The 16,095-nt window shown below is 47.4% G+C and overlaps 1 protein-coding gene across 1 annotated transcript in view; it reads right to left on the bottom strand.

The window, feature by feature from the left end:
• LOC119171748 (dermonecrotic toxin StSicTox-betaIB1i) overlaps window positions 1-10,100 on the bottom strand; it is a 35,045-nt gene extending 24,945 nt beyond the window's left edge. The window contains exon 1 of the mRNA XM_037422577.2: window positions 9,967-10,100. The gene's annotated coding sequence lies outside the window, so the exon portion shown is untranslated. The remainder of the gene's footprint in view (window positions 1-9,966) is intronic.
• Between the last annotated feature and the right edge of the window lie 5,995 nt (window positions 10,101-16,095).

Here is a 16,095-nt window from a genome sequence, read left to right as displayed (position 1 = left end):
TTGTTAGTGCAGTGTATCCCTGCGGTCGTCTTCATTTATAGTCTATCACAGTATGGCTCTATATCACAGCTGCTGATAGCGCCATCGTGCACACACGCGTAAGGTGATTCGGCGGATTCGACCGTGATTGGGGAAGGGTGAGACTGGCAGTGCTTCAACGTTTGAGGTCGTGTGCGTGGAGCACGTGACAACAGCTTTGTCCTCTTAAATTCGGTCGCACGCTGTTATCGCTTCGGAAGTTTAGTTCTCTATACCGACGGGTCTCGCTAGTGGAGAATATGCTTCGCACTGTGTTCTCTCATTTTTTTTTGCATTCTCAGTGTTGCTTCCCCGAGCACGGGAAAGAAGGGCATCGACGTGGTGTTCCTCTAGCGTGGTTCGAATACATACTAAAATTGGGCTTGCGTTGTTGGTTCGCACAACACACTGTATAAGAGCACTTCGTTTCTTTAATAGATGCAATCAAATGAGCCTAACAAACATTTGAGTCAAGGAAAACATCGGGGCTATTATTTGTTCTTTTGAACAGTACGTAGTAGTGACGCCATAAATAGATATGTCTTAAAATAGACGAACAAACACCCTTCCCGTCAGTGGGGCCCGAACCGACAACATTTGAATTACGCATTTGATTTTTGACAAGTTCAACTACCAGAAAATACTCTACTTTGTCCACTTTGTTTGGTGTTCCTGGGCCCGCCATTCTTTTTTTAGTGTAAGATAGCGCTACTCGTAGCCAAGGTGGCGAGTGTGGAAGAGGACTTCACGTTGTACGGGATCTTTACACGACGTGGCAGCTTCGTGCTGCTTCCTGGAGCATTCGAAAGCTTCGCTCTTTCTATTATTTTTGAACGCGTACACGACTTCAAAGGAACGGGTCGCCGCTTCTGGTTCCACCAGTGCGTATGCGACATGATGGCCGGGATGACAGCGTGCTCCATGTGGTCAGTTGTCTTGACTCGGCCTTGCATGCTGTCCCTGGTTGTCGAAGCAGACCACGTGATCTCGACAACAGTGTGTTCTGAACATGACGTCATTGGGACCACAGAAGTGCGCTTAACTTTCCCGCACTCGAGAGAGCACCACGATGACAAAAACGTCACCCCTTCGCGCACGTAGTGTTGCTCAAATCACGGAAGGCTGACTCCATCCATGACAACTAACGAGACGCCAATCTGTGAAATATGAGCTCCCTAAGCTAGAGGGGCGCTATAAAACAGTCGACCACGCGCAGCCGTAACGCACTAATGCGTTCAAAAAGCGCTACGAATTCTCAAAACAAATATAAATAAATAAAAGGCGTTGAAAGCCAAGGCAAGAAGGCGTATGTTTGCTCTTGGTTATAGTTTTTTTTTTCTGTACCCCACTCCCCTCTGTAAAGCTATGTGCGTTTGAGGGTAAAATAAATGAAATGAAATGAAATGAAAGAAGCGGTACTCATTTTCTCCTAATTTAACGTCAATTAAATCTGTTTTAGCCAAGAAAAACCAGCCATAGTGATGACAGACACGTATTTATCTACGTCACGCGTAAACATAAACACGCGCACACATAAGCACAACAAAACACACACGGCAAAAGAAGCTCGCAAACTGCCACGGGCTATTGCGAGGTCCAAGCACGGCCTCATAAACAAAGGAGTTCTGTCCGTTTGCGCGAAACGCTGATAAATCTACGAGAATGCCATTATTATCCTCGTCCTGCGGCAAGCATGCGGGTAATTGTGCTCGCGCAGCGCAATTGGCGGGGCAATCTAGAGCTCCGGTTTTAAACGCAGCAGCGAGAGGGATGGGGGAGGGGGATGCGCTCCGCCGCTTCCGGGTAGCCCTGCACGTCACGTAGGCGCACGCATTTGTTCGTGCCTGGCAGCCGGTTTCAAGGTGAAAACCGTAACGTGGCAGAAGAGCGGCATTCAATCATCGTTCTGCACGGCGGTCTTGTTGATTCCCGAGCCGCTGTATACTCGGAATATATGTGTACACATACAACAAGGATGCTCAAGAAACGAAGAATCCGAATTTGGGGCAACTTGTTTGGTCGATAATGATGGGAAATTAAGGAGGCTGGATGCTCCACAGAAGCACTCCTTGCTTCCCGTCGGCTGAGAATCGCTCAGGAAGTAATAAGCCCGCCCCACCGTGGTGGTCTAGTGGCTATGGTACTCGGCTGCTGACACGCAGGTCGCGGGATCGAATCCCGGCTGCGGCGGCTGCATTTCCGATGGAGGCGGAAATGCTGTAGGCCCGTGTGCTCAGATTTTTGTGCACGTTAAAGAACCCCAGGTGGTCGAAATTTCCGAAGCCCTCCACTACGGCGTCTCTCATAATCATATGGTGGTTTTGGGACGTTAAACCCCACATATCAATCAATCAAGTAATAAGCCCGAAAAAGTATTGCAGGTGTAAGTGAGCGGTACCTAGCCCTCGAGCTTCGCTGAGGTCGGGGCGTTATCTTTTTTTTCCTCTTAACAAAACCAGTAGTTATTTTATTTATAGCATTTGGCAATAAATAAATAAATAAATTCCACAGATCTGCTAGAGAGAGAGAGAGAGGGAATAAAATGAGGGAAAGGCAGGGAGGTTAACCAGAAAATGGAGCATCCGGTTTGCTACCCTGCACTAGGGGAAGGGGGAATGGGGAAGAAAGATGGGGAAAATACGAAGAGAGAAATAGACGCGCGCAAAAGGAAAAAAAAGGGGAGTGGGGCTGGGGTGCTATAGTCTCTACAATAGGCCACTGCAACGCAAAAAGTTCAGTAAGGCCTTCACTGATTTTCTGTGAGCACACGGATCATGGCGCCTTTCAAGCACTGATTGTTTGGGCCTCCTGGTTTGTTAGGCTAGCGCAGAGCTGGTAGCGTAGCGTAGTATTAGTAGGGCTGCCCCGTGGAAGGCTACGATGGTAGCCCCCTCGCGGGTTCGCCCGAGGACGTTTGCCGGTCGTGTACTGAAAAGTACAGACAAAGGTCTGTCGTCAAGGCGAGCTAACGCATCAGCTAGTTTCCGTCTTTGCACGCTGTAACGAGGGCAGTGACGGAGAACGTGCTCTATAGTTTCATCGCTGCCGCAATGACTGCCAGCAGCACTGTCTTTTAGGCAGACCTGCTGTGATCGATTGAAGATATAGAGCTGACTGCTTCATGATAATGCTTGATAATCGCATTCGATAGTAGACAGTTTCTTTTTTTCTTTTTGACGTGTGTAGCGAGCTTACGTACGCAGCATGACTGCGGGAGAGAAGTAACTGTATCTCTCCATAAATAAAATGTGTTCATTTCATTTCATTTCATGTGCACATGCGCAGTATGCAACGTATCTATTCCAGGAATGCGCGCGTGCGTCCGTAACAATTAAGGCGCTGTGTACCTAACGCTTACAATGCGCTCAGTGCGTTGCGTTCTCGCGAGACTTTAGGCAAACTAGAAACAAGAGCAAGAGGCGGCTCTAGTGGGGTTCGGCGCAGACAGCAACGTCGAAACTGAGTCAATTCGTATACGTACTCCACCTTGCAAGGCCACCTTTTCATGTCAGACAAAGTACAATCAAGAGACACATCCTGGTGAGTAGGAGGACATAGAGACGTTGCGGATGCTCAACTAGGAGGAGGACAAGAACAACAAGGGAGAAGGCAGGGAGGTTAACCAGGAACATGCCCGGTTTGCTACCCTATGCTGGGGGCCCCGCCACGGTGGTCTAGTGGCTAAGGTACTCGGCTGCTGACCCGCAGGTCGCGGGTTCAAATGCCGGCTGCGGCGGCTGCATTTCCGTTGGAGGCGGAAATGTTGTAGGCCCGTGTGCTCAGATTTGGGTGCACGTTAAAGAACCCCAGGTGGTCAAAATTTCCGTAGCCCTCCACTACGGCGTCTCTCATAATCATATGGTGGTTTTGGGACGTTAAACCCCACATATCAATCAATCAACCCTATGCTGGGTGAATGGGAAGGAGGGCATAAAGATGAGAAAGAGAGGAAATAGTAGAGAGAGAGAGAGAGAGAGCATAGATAGAGGGAAAAAATTGTCGTCAATAGGCTGAACTAAATCTGAATCCAGTGTGCCTGACACAACGGCCATCCTCGTGCACGGGCGCGTACTGAGGTCACCTTTAACGAAATAGAGCTGTGTTGAAAGAACGTTGCACCTTTTCAATGTAGCTTCAAAGTGCACCTATTTCAGCCCTCTTGTGCTCATCACTAATAGCGGTCTATCTGGTGCACATATACAGCAGGAGGCGTTCGAAAACTGTCAAGTCTTGGGAAAGAGAAGCGCAGTTTGCGATAAGAACAGAATTGGCTTTTCTCGTAGATTTTGTTGGAGTTGCTCGATTTTACGGGCTTACTAGCCACGGATGCCGTTCTGCGGGCGGCGATCTATATTGTACTGCAGTGGGAGAAACGCGCTTTCGAGATAAGCGAAGGAGAGCAGTGCGAGAGCGAGCTTCGCTAAAATATGCACCCGCACACTGCAGACGTTGCATACGTGCTCAGAAAGCAGAATGCGGTAAGCATCTCTTCCTTTCCCGGCTTCCCTTCTTTATCTCTTTTGGCTCGTTACGTCACTCGTTCTTATGAATTGCTTCTTTTTCTTATTACGGGAGTCACTGGATAAGATATGGAAATACGTTGTTTGCCTAGACACCGTTCTCCTGTTTACCTGCACTTATAGTTTGGGATCAGTAGCCCATACATCTCTGCCTTGCGGTGCTGCCTTGAAGTTTTATTTTTTGTATAGATATTGTCTGCGCTTTCCGCTGGGCAAGTTTCTCCATACGGTGGCACGAACGTTGCGTCAGTATAACGTGCGAATCGGTTCTTGTAAACGACAGGGAAAGTTCGTTGTTTTAATAATTTTGATCGCTCCTGTCTATTTAGGAAATCATCATGAATTTAGGTAAAGCTTGCACGCCCTGCTAGCATGAAAGCTTGAAGTATAGAAACTGCATCAATAACGCTGAAAACACTGATAGTAATATATTTCCACGTAATATCTTTGTTTTCAGGGTTACTATGTTTTTATAGAGTTTCATGCTCGATTATCGTCTGGCCTATTACTGAGTAGTAATAAACAAACAGATAAAACCTACAAGTATTTAAGTCTCGATGACTCGTCTTAGCCGACGCAATGTAATAAAAAGGTGTGAAGCTGCCAGTTTGTTCGAAGGTGCTTGTTTACTTTGTAGTCATCAAATATACCCCTTGAAGTTTACAAACAAAAACAAAAACAAAAAAAAACTCCGGTTACTTTCATTATCTGACGAAGATAGTCATTTATTCAGCAGCGTAGTTGCATTCTACAAAAAAAAAAACTACATGTGAAGGGACAGGATAAGCGAAAGTGAAGAAGACTTCTGGTGAGATTTATCGAATAGCTCAGAAGAATATGTACACAGTAAAACCATAACCTTTTACTTTACTGAGTGGCCAATAACCACGTAGAAGAAAAGGTAAATGGAACAATATTTGACATCTTCTTCTCCATAGAAACGCTTCAACCATGCTAAGCGAGCTACCTGCTACAAAGGCTAACATAATCGTTAACTATACCTGTTTTATCATATACTGCATACGAAGTACGATCAGCACTTGTAATCAGGCGATGCAACTGTAAATGATTTTCGCCCAGCTCGTTTGTCTGAAACTGAAAGTTATTGATCAGCTTTTTCATCAACGCATAACAGGCTACACGGTGTACAGACCGAGTCAATGGGCACGGGCAAACATCAGATGTCGAGCGATCTCATCGCGTGCCTCTTGCTCTTACTTATACTGAAAACTCGAGTAGTTCGTACAGTACGCGCGGTGTATACTACGGAGGATGAAGTCGAGTAGTGCATGCAAGCTCTTCCTCTTCAACGCGTCTCTCCCCTTTCGTGAGGTAAGCGCGAGCGGTGGGCCCCGGCCAATGCGGTCGCCGTGCTCCCTCCGATTTTTGCCCTGCGCGGCATGCACGGCTCGGCCTCCGGTGGAAGGCTGTCTCTTCCTGCTGCTACACTCGCCACGCGTGTCCCCGCCGGTGTTGCCATTCGGGGAGGAATCACGACGACACACGCCATGCAGAAAGTAGTCCACGGCGTCCGAACAATTGACTCGATCGTGACGGCGTCGAAGGTCGCCTCCGGCGCCGCTTGGGGCCTATCGTCAGGACCGGCTGCTTGACAAGAAGCTAATAGGGGCCAAAGCACAACCACTGTACCTTAGCCGAGCCATCCGGTAGGTGATATGTTCGAAACCGGTACCGCTTGCAGGCCATAGCGGCGCTGCAGCTCACACGTTGAAGTGCGTTGAAGACTAGCCTCCAGCTGTAGCCTTAAAGGAAAAGCAGAGACTCGAGGAAAAAGATGGCGATCTTGTTCCAATGTACCGTCGGGAACAAAGGTGCCCAGGAGATGAGAGATGCAAGAAAACTGTCTCTCTATGACACAATTGTGCCTGATGCTTGTCAAAAGGGGCAAGTTCTTTATTATTTTTGTATAGAGATAAAGCATGTCGTTGTTCATGGTCGTGGGCATGCAACAAATAGCCTTAGATTCACAAAGACACTGCGAATATTAACATTCATGATCTTGTGGTTATTAACATATCCCTAAAGCTTTTGATAATTGTAGGAAGATGTACCTTGTGGAAGCGTATATTTACGACATGCAGTGCCACTCTTGAATGTTGCCAAAATAATTTAACTCCCGAGAATCGGAATGCTAGAGGAAGAGCGTACGAGAGAAATCATCTCGGCATTGCCCTTCTGTAGTATGAGTTGCAGCATTTATTTTATCACTGCGCACATGGATGTTCACATATCAAGCAAATATCAGCCTAAACCAGCACTTTTATGAAACATTACCCGGAGGCCAACCCCAGAAAAAATGTATGCTTAATCACAATACTGCCCGAGTACATTAGACTTATGAAGTAAACCATAGATGACGTTGATTGTTGATCCCACGCAATTTCTTCAGTTCTAGCTGTGCACATTGAACTCTAGTCAATACGGAGTTTTACTGTCGCGAGAAACAACAAACGCAAGGATATAACGTTAGCGTTAGCGTTGCGTGCTCCAAACTGAGCATGTGCAGAACGTTATCGTAGCCTGAGCTTATATTAAGTACGAGCGCTATTTCTGAAATATAGCATTCAACACAAACGCAAGCAGGAGATGCCGTACTTAGGACAAGGTGGCGGGGCCTGTTGAAGTGAGAATCGTCCTCTTCGAACCTTTATAGTGGTCAGCCTTCATTGTTAAAATCCTTCATTCCCAAATACTGCTCGAACTTGATTTAGAACGGTGTAATGAGGCTTCGAAAGCTGTGTACTTCCGATAAAAGAGCTACGTTATTGAGATACAAAGTGGATTTGGGTGCACAAGGCTTAATATAACCTTTATCATAGGTTATCTCATGTTTTTGGTAGCCGAAAAAAGATGGCCCCACTGTGTTCATTTGCATGTTTTTAAGATAAGGCAAATTCGGCCACAATTCAAGCTAAGTCAGGTAAGACGGGTCTTGAGGAATACTCGATCATGGCATAAGTCGAACGAAAACGATGAGTTTCGGCCTGTCGACGTACACTGATACAAACGCGGCACGGAGCTGCAACAACGATGACTTTGGGTCAACTCAATTCAGTGGCGCACTTGAGCTTTTTACACTTGTTGTGATAAAAACTTTATTAATAACTCTGGCAGATTTGTGGCCTAGAGGCCACCTTTGAAGAGGACCAGAAACTCTCCTCGCCGCCTCACCGCCTTGTTGGATAGCCGACAGATGATTCTGGAGGTAGGAGCTGCACAGCGCAGCCATCCACCGCGCCGCAACCTCATCTAAGAAGATTGCATTTTCTTCTGCTAAAGCTGCACATTCCCAGAGAATGTGCCAAAGTGATGCGTCACCCCAGCCGCACAATTCACAAGTATCATCTGGATAGACATCTGAATACATCCTCTTAAAATAAATTGGGCTGGGGATGAATTGGGTTTGTAATTGCCTCCAATCTACTGCAGTGCTTATATTGCTTTTATAACCATAGATGACGCTGTATACGTGCTTGCGTTTGCGCTAACGGGAATTCCTTTCACTGTACTAAAAGCGCATAAGTTGGCATGCCACGCGTTCCATTCTAGCGTTAGCTCTGAGACGCACGCTAACGCGAACGAAAGTGTCTTCCGATATACTAAATCTCTCTAATTTTAATGGGTGATCTAACGTAGCCATTGCCTGAAATCGGCATCAATAGCAGTCCAGAACTGACAATCTGTAGATTCTTTACTGCCTTTAAGCAATAGAGTAGCGTACCACTAATATGATTTGAACAATGAATACATGTTTAAATGAGCAGAAATCACTATCACGACTGATCTTCATAGAACCACACGTCTGTAGCAGGATAACGTTGAGACCATCGCAGTGGAGCTGAAGCCTTCAGATTTGTCTCTCATGCTCGATTAGCACGTCATCACATTTTCAAGATAACAAACAACAATGCGACGTTTTCGTTTATTTTGCCTTGCTTACAATACCGATTGTGATGGTAAGGCAGCACCACCATGCCTAACGGTTTACCGTTAGATGTAGCGTAAGGTATAGCTTGTTATGCAGTACACGCGTGTGCTAGTTACACGCCCGGTTGCATAAACTTTCAGCGCTCTGATGTAGTACTGCGGCAGCTAATGAACTCGCCTTGTTACTTTAGCAGTGATACCACGAGCGGGTCATGAACGTGGGAGCGCAGCCTTTTCCTGCAGCTGCGCAATTCCATTCACGTCCAGCCAGAAGCAACACGGTCACGGCAGGTTCACTGACACTGTGCCCGTGCCTTGCAGGAAAGGATTAAATGGCCTGTGTGCCGCCACCGGAAAGATGGAGGAGATAGAAGCGTGCAAGAAGGAGAGCAAGAGCGATAGAGATAGAAAAAAAAGAGAACTGTCTAAATGAAGAACGAGTGGACATAAAACGGTTGGGCGACGACGACAACTGGGGAGCGACAGAAAGACCAGAAGCGCAAGCCGGATGCTGTCCCAGATGCATCAAGGTCAGCGTGGTATAATAAAATAAAGTGCTGTAGCCTGCTGCCTCGGCAGAGGCGATGCATTGATGGACGAGCTCGCGGAACCCTGTTGGGAGAGCTTCGCGCCCGGCACGTTTCGATAAACCGGGCGTAAGCATTGCCGATGAATCACGATTCTTCGCCCCGGCTGGCCGAAAGTAGCGTGGCAACAGGTCATCTGATACAGCTCGTGCGTACGCTCTGTTGCGCGTCCATACATGGTACGTGGGTTGTTTGTCACCTCGTCCGGGATTTCTCACTCTGCGTGCGCTATCGGTTGACGGTTCACTTCAGATCCTACGTATCGGGAGTGCCGAATAAGACATCGCTCAAATCAATTCTTCTTCTTCTGTATCGTCATCATCAATTTATATGTCCACGCCCCGCCGCGGTGGTCTAGTGGCTAAGGTACTAGGCTGCTGACCCGCAGGTCGCGGGATCGAATCCCGGCTAGGGCGGCTGCATTTTCGATGGAGGTGAAAATGCTGTAGGTCCGTGTGCTCAGATTTGGGTGCATGTTACAGAACCTCAGGTGGTCTAAATTTCTTGAGCCCTCCACTACAGCGTCTCTCACAGTCATATGGTAATTTTGGGACACTGAACCCTACATATCAATCAATCAATTTATATATCCAAAGCAGGAACAAGGGCTCTTCCACTGATCACCAGTTTGCAATGTCTTGCGCAAGATGAATTCAATTTATATCTGCGCTTTACTGTAAGTTTAACTCTCGATCAGCAAAGCTTCGAAGTGTGAGCCGGAGGAGAAGAAAATCATTCCCGAATCATCAGAGTACCACAATAAATAAATATAAAAAAGCTACTGGCAGAAACTTGCCTTCCCGTGATAATTATCGGTTGCTAGATGAACGAAGCAAAATGAACTTCCGATCACTGGGCATGAGAAGGAGCGTGCAAATGGGTTTTGTACGTACGTTTCTTCACGCCTTCGGGGCGAGTGGGCGGTGGTCGTGACCCGCCAGTGACCAGCGGCAGGCAGTAGCCAAGGCAGCGGCCAAGGCAGCCAGGAAGCACTCGAAACACTAAAACGAAGCCACGCTGTGTCGTGTCTCACCGCTAAGTTCCGCTGGAGGGGTTAAAGATGGGCCACTACTGCCTGCTGGTGACAAAAGGAGTGATGGGCAACGTCGGCACACGATGCTGCGGCTGATTCGATGCGGACCGCCGCGGCAGGTCCCTTGCCCCGAGCGAGAGATAGTATGCTCCGTGTTGTTGGCCGGTGGCGATGCTCTTTCTGGCGCTCCAGACGGGCCGGCCAAGGCCACCGCCTCCTCCGTGGCCGCAGGTCCTCCCTCCTCCCCCCGCCACAACGCTCTTTCTCATCTTCCTCCTCGGCCCACTCCCATCCCCCCACCTTGGCATGGCCGACAAACAACGGCTTCATTGGTTGCCCTCCCTCCATCCGCCGTTGATCGTTCTTCCTTCCTTCCTTGCTCTTGCGGTGGTGGAAGCACCCGTTGGCTTCATCACCCCTTGTGTTTTCGGCGAACCTGTCTCCACAGAGGCGGCGGCACCTTATTCAGCATTCTTACGGGGCTAGTCGAAGAAGGAGAGGCCACGCTCGCGAGGGTTTCTCTGCGAAAATGCTTGTTGACCGCGAATCAAACGCACTTCGGTTAGGTGGGTGAAACATTCGAAATTCAGTTCAGGGTAGACGATGGGAAAATTTCGATCGAGGATTGCTGTATTAAGGCTGATCTGCATATTCCATGCGTATCATAGGGGTGCGCATTGACACGAAAGGTATGATTTTATTTTACTCTCTTGTTTTGTTCAGCGGGTTACAGTTAATTCGCACTATTGAAGTGGGGACTATGTTGACCTACTTGAACTTGTTGAAGCGAATGAGTTGGAATTGATGATTCGTGCAACGTGTCAACATAGTTAGACAATAAATGCCTAATGCGTGACGCGAAGCAACTTATGCACAAACGCTGGATGATGAAGCGGTAGTTGTATACGTACGTTCGGAGGCAAGTGCGTTCTGACACGTTTCTTGGACCATTTAGGTCATAGAAACAAAATCTACTAGCGAAACGGGATGTAGGCAGAAATACAGGATGAAGCCGCTCCCAGATACCACCCTGTAAATTGCCGCTTAATCCGGACCCACCTTTATTAGCGCTATCGGCGGCATAGGACTAAGTTCGTGTGTTCTTTGTAAACGCACAAGGCTGCCATACTTGGTTTACTGGGATGATAACGTAGATTGAGAAGCCCTACATTAAACATGTAGCTTGAATTGAAGGTTTTCTTTGTGCCAAAAAGAGAACAGACGTACGACTGCAGCTAAAAAAATACCGTTCAAACGAAATGTGCCCCCAAAGCGCAACAATCAGTTACTGCAACTACAGTTCACCCCATAGATACATGTTCAGAGAAAAACTGAATAAGCAGGGTCATGTAACCGCGGACAAGTGAACGACGTCCCGGTATATTGGTGGACCCATTGGTAACAATTGCAATGTTTTTATTCTTGGCGTGTTAGCTACGGTTAGGTTTACCCGTAGAAAGGTCAGTCGGCATGTATTAAGAAACTCCATTCCTAAGTGTGCAACTGTCATTTCACAATATATCTTCATCGGTTGGCCATCATGCTGTCGTTGACTTTGCGTACATAAGGTAATCGCACGTGATCGATTCAGCTGTTCGCTCCGAAGGCGCCGTACTGACTGCAGTTAACCCTAGTCCCAGGCATAGAACATGCGTTGACACCTGAAAGTGGCCTGTTATTAACAAGCTAATATATCATAAAATACTTGATGGAGGGACATTGAAAGCAAGTGATTTCGATAAGCGTTGATATTGCAGGGATGATTCGGTGTATGGATGCGCACATTGGCACCAACAACAAAGCTAGACGGACCGGGGGAAAAGTTTTATGTTGACACTGACTGGTACGTATAGCTGTTTTTGACAGAAAGAAGTGACAACAATAGCCAAGCACGGACTTCACAAATTACATGTCACGTGAAGCCTTCAAAGAAACAAAAATAAGGCTTTGAAGAACGCTTCTCCGCACTAAACCGAGTGTTCTCTTGATACGCAAAGGTCGCAGGAGGTTTTATATGGCCACAGGCCTTACACCAGGGGTTCCACCTCAGGTAACGGGTAACAGTCACGAAAGTTAACCCGAAAGGACTGAGACTGAAAAAAAATTTAGAGTGTGGAGGGTGGCTTGAAACAATGGCCCCCGATGTTACCACTTGAAAGAATCCGTTTTCTATATCTCGTACGTGAACCATTTCATAATGGAATTTGGCGTCCGGTTGCGGAGAGACATTGATACTAATCTCCAGAATGACTTAAATATGGATGCCAATTCTGAATGAAATGTGGAGTTCTTGTTGCACGGTTATATGTTAACTCATGCTGGCCGAATGAAAGAAATGCTTGTGACCCCTTTGGTTAGTTAAGAGGTGAGCCGTAAAATTCGTCCCATACATTGACTTAGTGACGGGAAAAGGGCACTGCGATCAACCTCTACACCTCCTTATCGGAAAATCTGCGCACGTCTATGCGTAAGTGTAGGCGCACAATATCAACATTTTCCCTTCACCCTCCGCCTTTGTGCACGTGCATGTGATGGAGCATTTCCGATGGAGGCGGAAATGTTGTAGGCCCGTGTGCTCAGATTTGGGTGCACGTTAAAGAACCCCAGGTGGTCGAAATTTCCGGAGCCCTCCACTACGGCGTCTCTCATAATCATATGGTGGTTTTGGGACGTTAAACCCCACATATCAATCAATCAATCAATGTTCTGTAAGAAATTATAAGTGCTCCTTGCGGAACTTCACGTAACACTGAGCAATAAATAAATTAATTGATCACCTATTATAGAACAGGTGCGAAAACAAAGAACAGCAACAACGACGAAAAGCTACAAACTGCAGAGAGAAACAAATAATATAAAAAGGTAGGGAGGTTATCGTTATCGACTCAGCGACGTGACTGCCAACGATACTCATTTCGTGCTTCGCTTCTTTAATGTGTATGCAGTTATTGTTTTTTAACACTTGGGCACTGCCACCTGAGACATGCAGGCTTACGCCTATAGCGTGGCGCGTCGATTTTCGCACGTTGGATTTCACGCCGATGGGAGCTCAAGCTGAAACAATGGGAGGACGAAAGAGGCGCGCGCGCGGTAGTAACCCCAATGCGGCGTAGGGCGGTCACGACCTCGCGTGCCTGTCTGTGTTTGAGCACGAGCTGGAGCTTATACTGCGCGACAAGGGAGGATTTCGTTGAGCCGTCAAGAATCCAGACTTTGTCGGAAGGAAAACCGGTCTTGCGAAGTGTATTACGTGAACTGAAGACCTTTAACAGTGTTACCATACAGGTACCTGTTGGTGCAGGAAATATGAGCAAAGCAAACTGCATATGTCTGACTTTTTTTTTATTGAGAGTGTTCGTGAACTCGCAATGTTAAAAAAAGAAAGGTAACTAAGTATATTGGGAATATATCTGCTGATCGATCAGTGTTTCCTTCTATGTCGTGATCGACGTACACCAGCCATCCACGTGCTGGAAGCTTTTGTTGTTAGCGAAAAAGACATGACTTCGTCGTGGCCAAACTAAATCTGCGTCCACCTTGGCAGAACAGTGTTCACGGTGCTCCGCTGCTGACCTAAAGGTCACGGGGTTGATTCCGGTCGTGGTGGTTGCAGTTATATGGAGGCGAAATGGTAGAGACCTGTGTACTGTACGCTGTCAGCGCACGTAAGGAACGCCAGATCGCAAAAATTTTCCGCAGCCCTTCACTACGTCGTCTCTCTCATCATATGATGGTTTTAGTACGTGAAAATGCCTCTGAGCCTTCACTGAATCCCTCAATGCGCTGACGCATACCCATTGATTTATATCGAGGGTTTAAAGTCCCAAAATCACCATACGATTATGAGAGATGCCGTAGTGGAGGGCTCCGGAAGTTTAGACCACCCGAGGTTCTTTAACGTGCACCCAAATCTGAGCACACGGGCCTACACCATTTTTACCTCCATAGAAAATGCAGCCGCCGCAGTCGGGATTCGATACCGCGACCTGCTGGTCAGCAGCCGAGTGACATGGGAAGAACATCGTTATAGAGTGCAGGTAAGAATTTGAGGAGCGATTGATAGAAATGGGAGAGGAGCGTTGGGCTATAGGAAAGTTTTCAGCTACTTGTACATTAAGAGTGTTGATACTAAATGGAGGAAGCGAACTCGAAAATGGTCAAGCAAGTATTTAAACAACTGCAGAATACCAAGCAAAAAGGAAACATCAGTTAGGAAGAAGGTGAAGAAAACAGAGAATAACATGTGGAAGATTGGAATGCTTACGAAATCATCACTGCAGATCTACCAAAGTTTCAAGCAGATAGTTGCAAAAGAAAAGATCTATGATAGTTCTCGGGCTAGTTCTCTGCTGTTGGAGGCCAGAACGGGAGTATTGCGGACCGAGACGTACCGATCCAAATACGAAGGCACAGACACGGTATGTAGTGCGTGTGAAGAGGAGGAGGAGACGGCTTAACATTCGATAATGTAATATAAAAGGCTACACCCTATAGTCTAAGATAATGGCGCCGAATTTCCAAAGCATTGAGGCTTAGGGACAGTGAAGGCAAAATAGACTTTAAACGGGTAGAAGTAATCAGGAGGAGGTTAACTGATTGGTGGCTACATTCAAGGCGTGAGTGAAATTCAATCCTTCAACACATAGTTATACTACTTAACCTTATGGCTAGGTGGCGTGAGCCACCGCCCGATCTGAAGGGCACAGCCGGATACATCCATCCATCCACTCATACGTCCAGCATTAGGCGACCAGTCTGATAGGCAGGGGATCTTATTACATGCGTTTTCTGAGCGACAGAGACGGGACGGCTCGTATAATTTCTGCTTCAGCCGCGTTCATCACCGCTGCTCGCGCGCTATTACCCGCAGGTTGAACGTATGCGATGCGCTGGGGGAGCCGGAAAGGACTTACTGAATAAATAAATAAATAAAAACACTCAGGCCCGCACAGCTTTCGGATGGCTGATTTCTAAATGTGGAAGGAAAGATCGTTTCCGCGGGACCGACAGCTGTATGCGAAATCTTTGCTTGCGCAGGCGTTAGCAGTCGTGAATAACGGGAACACGCAAGGGAGCCGACGAGATCGAGGATTGACCTTGACCTTGGCACCCTGTTCACTGGCGGCCGCACAAAGGGGTGCCCCAACGAGCCTTCGGACATGGTGAGGGAATGGTGCCGAGCGGCTCGGCCACGAATGACCGTGACGGGGCCACGCACTTTCGATCAGAATTGGGCGGCACGCAGCGACCGCAGAGGCAGCGCCCAGTATGTGCGCCGTATTGTTCAGCGTATAGTGGGTCATTCGCGTTTCGGCATTTCGTTGAGGCTGCGGCACCGTGCCCTCAGAGCATGCTTCAGCAAATTGTCAGGCCGAGATCATGGCATATTGCGAAAGCATCTACAGAAACCGAAATGCAGCGCCTGCCTATGAACTTCTTGCTGATCTTTTCTTGTTTCTTACTTTTTTACAATTATGTTGCCTCGGGATGATTGGGCCGTGATAGGATATAAAATTAAGGTAGGGAGGGCAATCTAAAGCCCATCCACTCCGCTGTCAGAAGCTGACAGAGGAGTAGCGGAGGAGGTTAAGAGAAACACCTATGAGGTACATGCAACAACGATACGGGTGTTCACTCAGAGCCGTTGCACTTAGAAAGCGCAGCACATCAAGCCCAGGGCACATGATTTTATGAATGAATATGTCTTTTCTCTTTTCTGAAACAACAGCTCATAAGACTTCTACGTCTGTGTGATACCGAGAAGAAGACGTACTTTGTACTGAACAGTGAGCAGTCGCGCACAAGATGACGATTATTTGTTCGCAATGTCTGACTAGGCAAGAACATGACGGACATGCCATTAAGACATCACTGAAGTGTTTTCTAGCAACGTGCTTCTATGACGCTACGAACAGATGGCTAACAAATCTATTTGTTCTGGGAAAACTAACCTGATAACATTCAACGTGAGGGAATACGAGTATAGCAG

Source organism: Rhipicephalus microplus, chromosome 4 (genome assembly GCF_043290135.1).
Source record: "Rhipicephalus microplus isolate Deutch F79 chromosome 4, USDA_Rmic, whole genome shotgun sequence".
Classification (NCBI taxonomy): domain Eukaryota; kingdom Metazoa; phylum Arthropoda; class Arachnida; order Ixodida; family Ixodidae; genus Rhipicephalus; species Rhipicephalus microplus.
The sequence above is the reverse complement of the archived record's forward strand: the minus strand, read 5'-3'. Positions and strand labels throughout refer to the sequence as shown.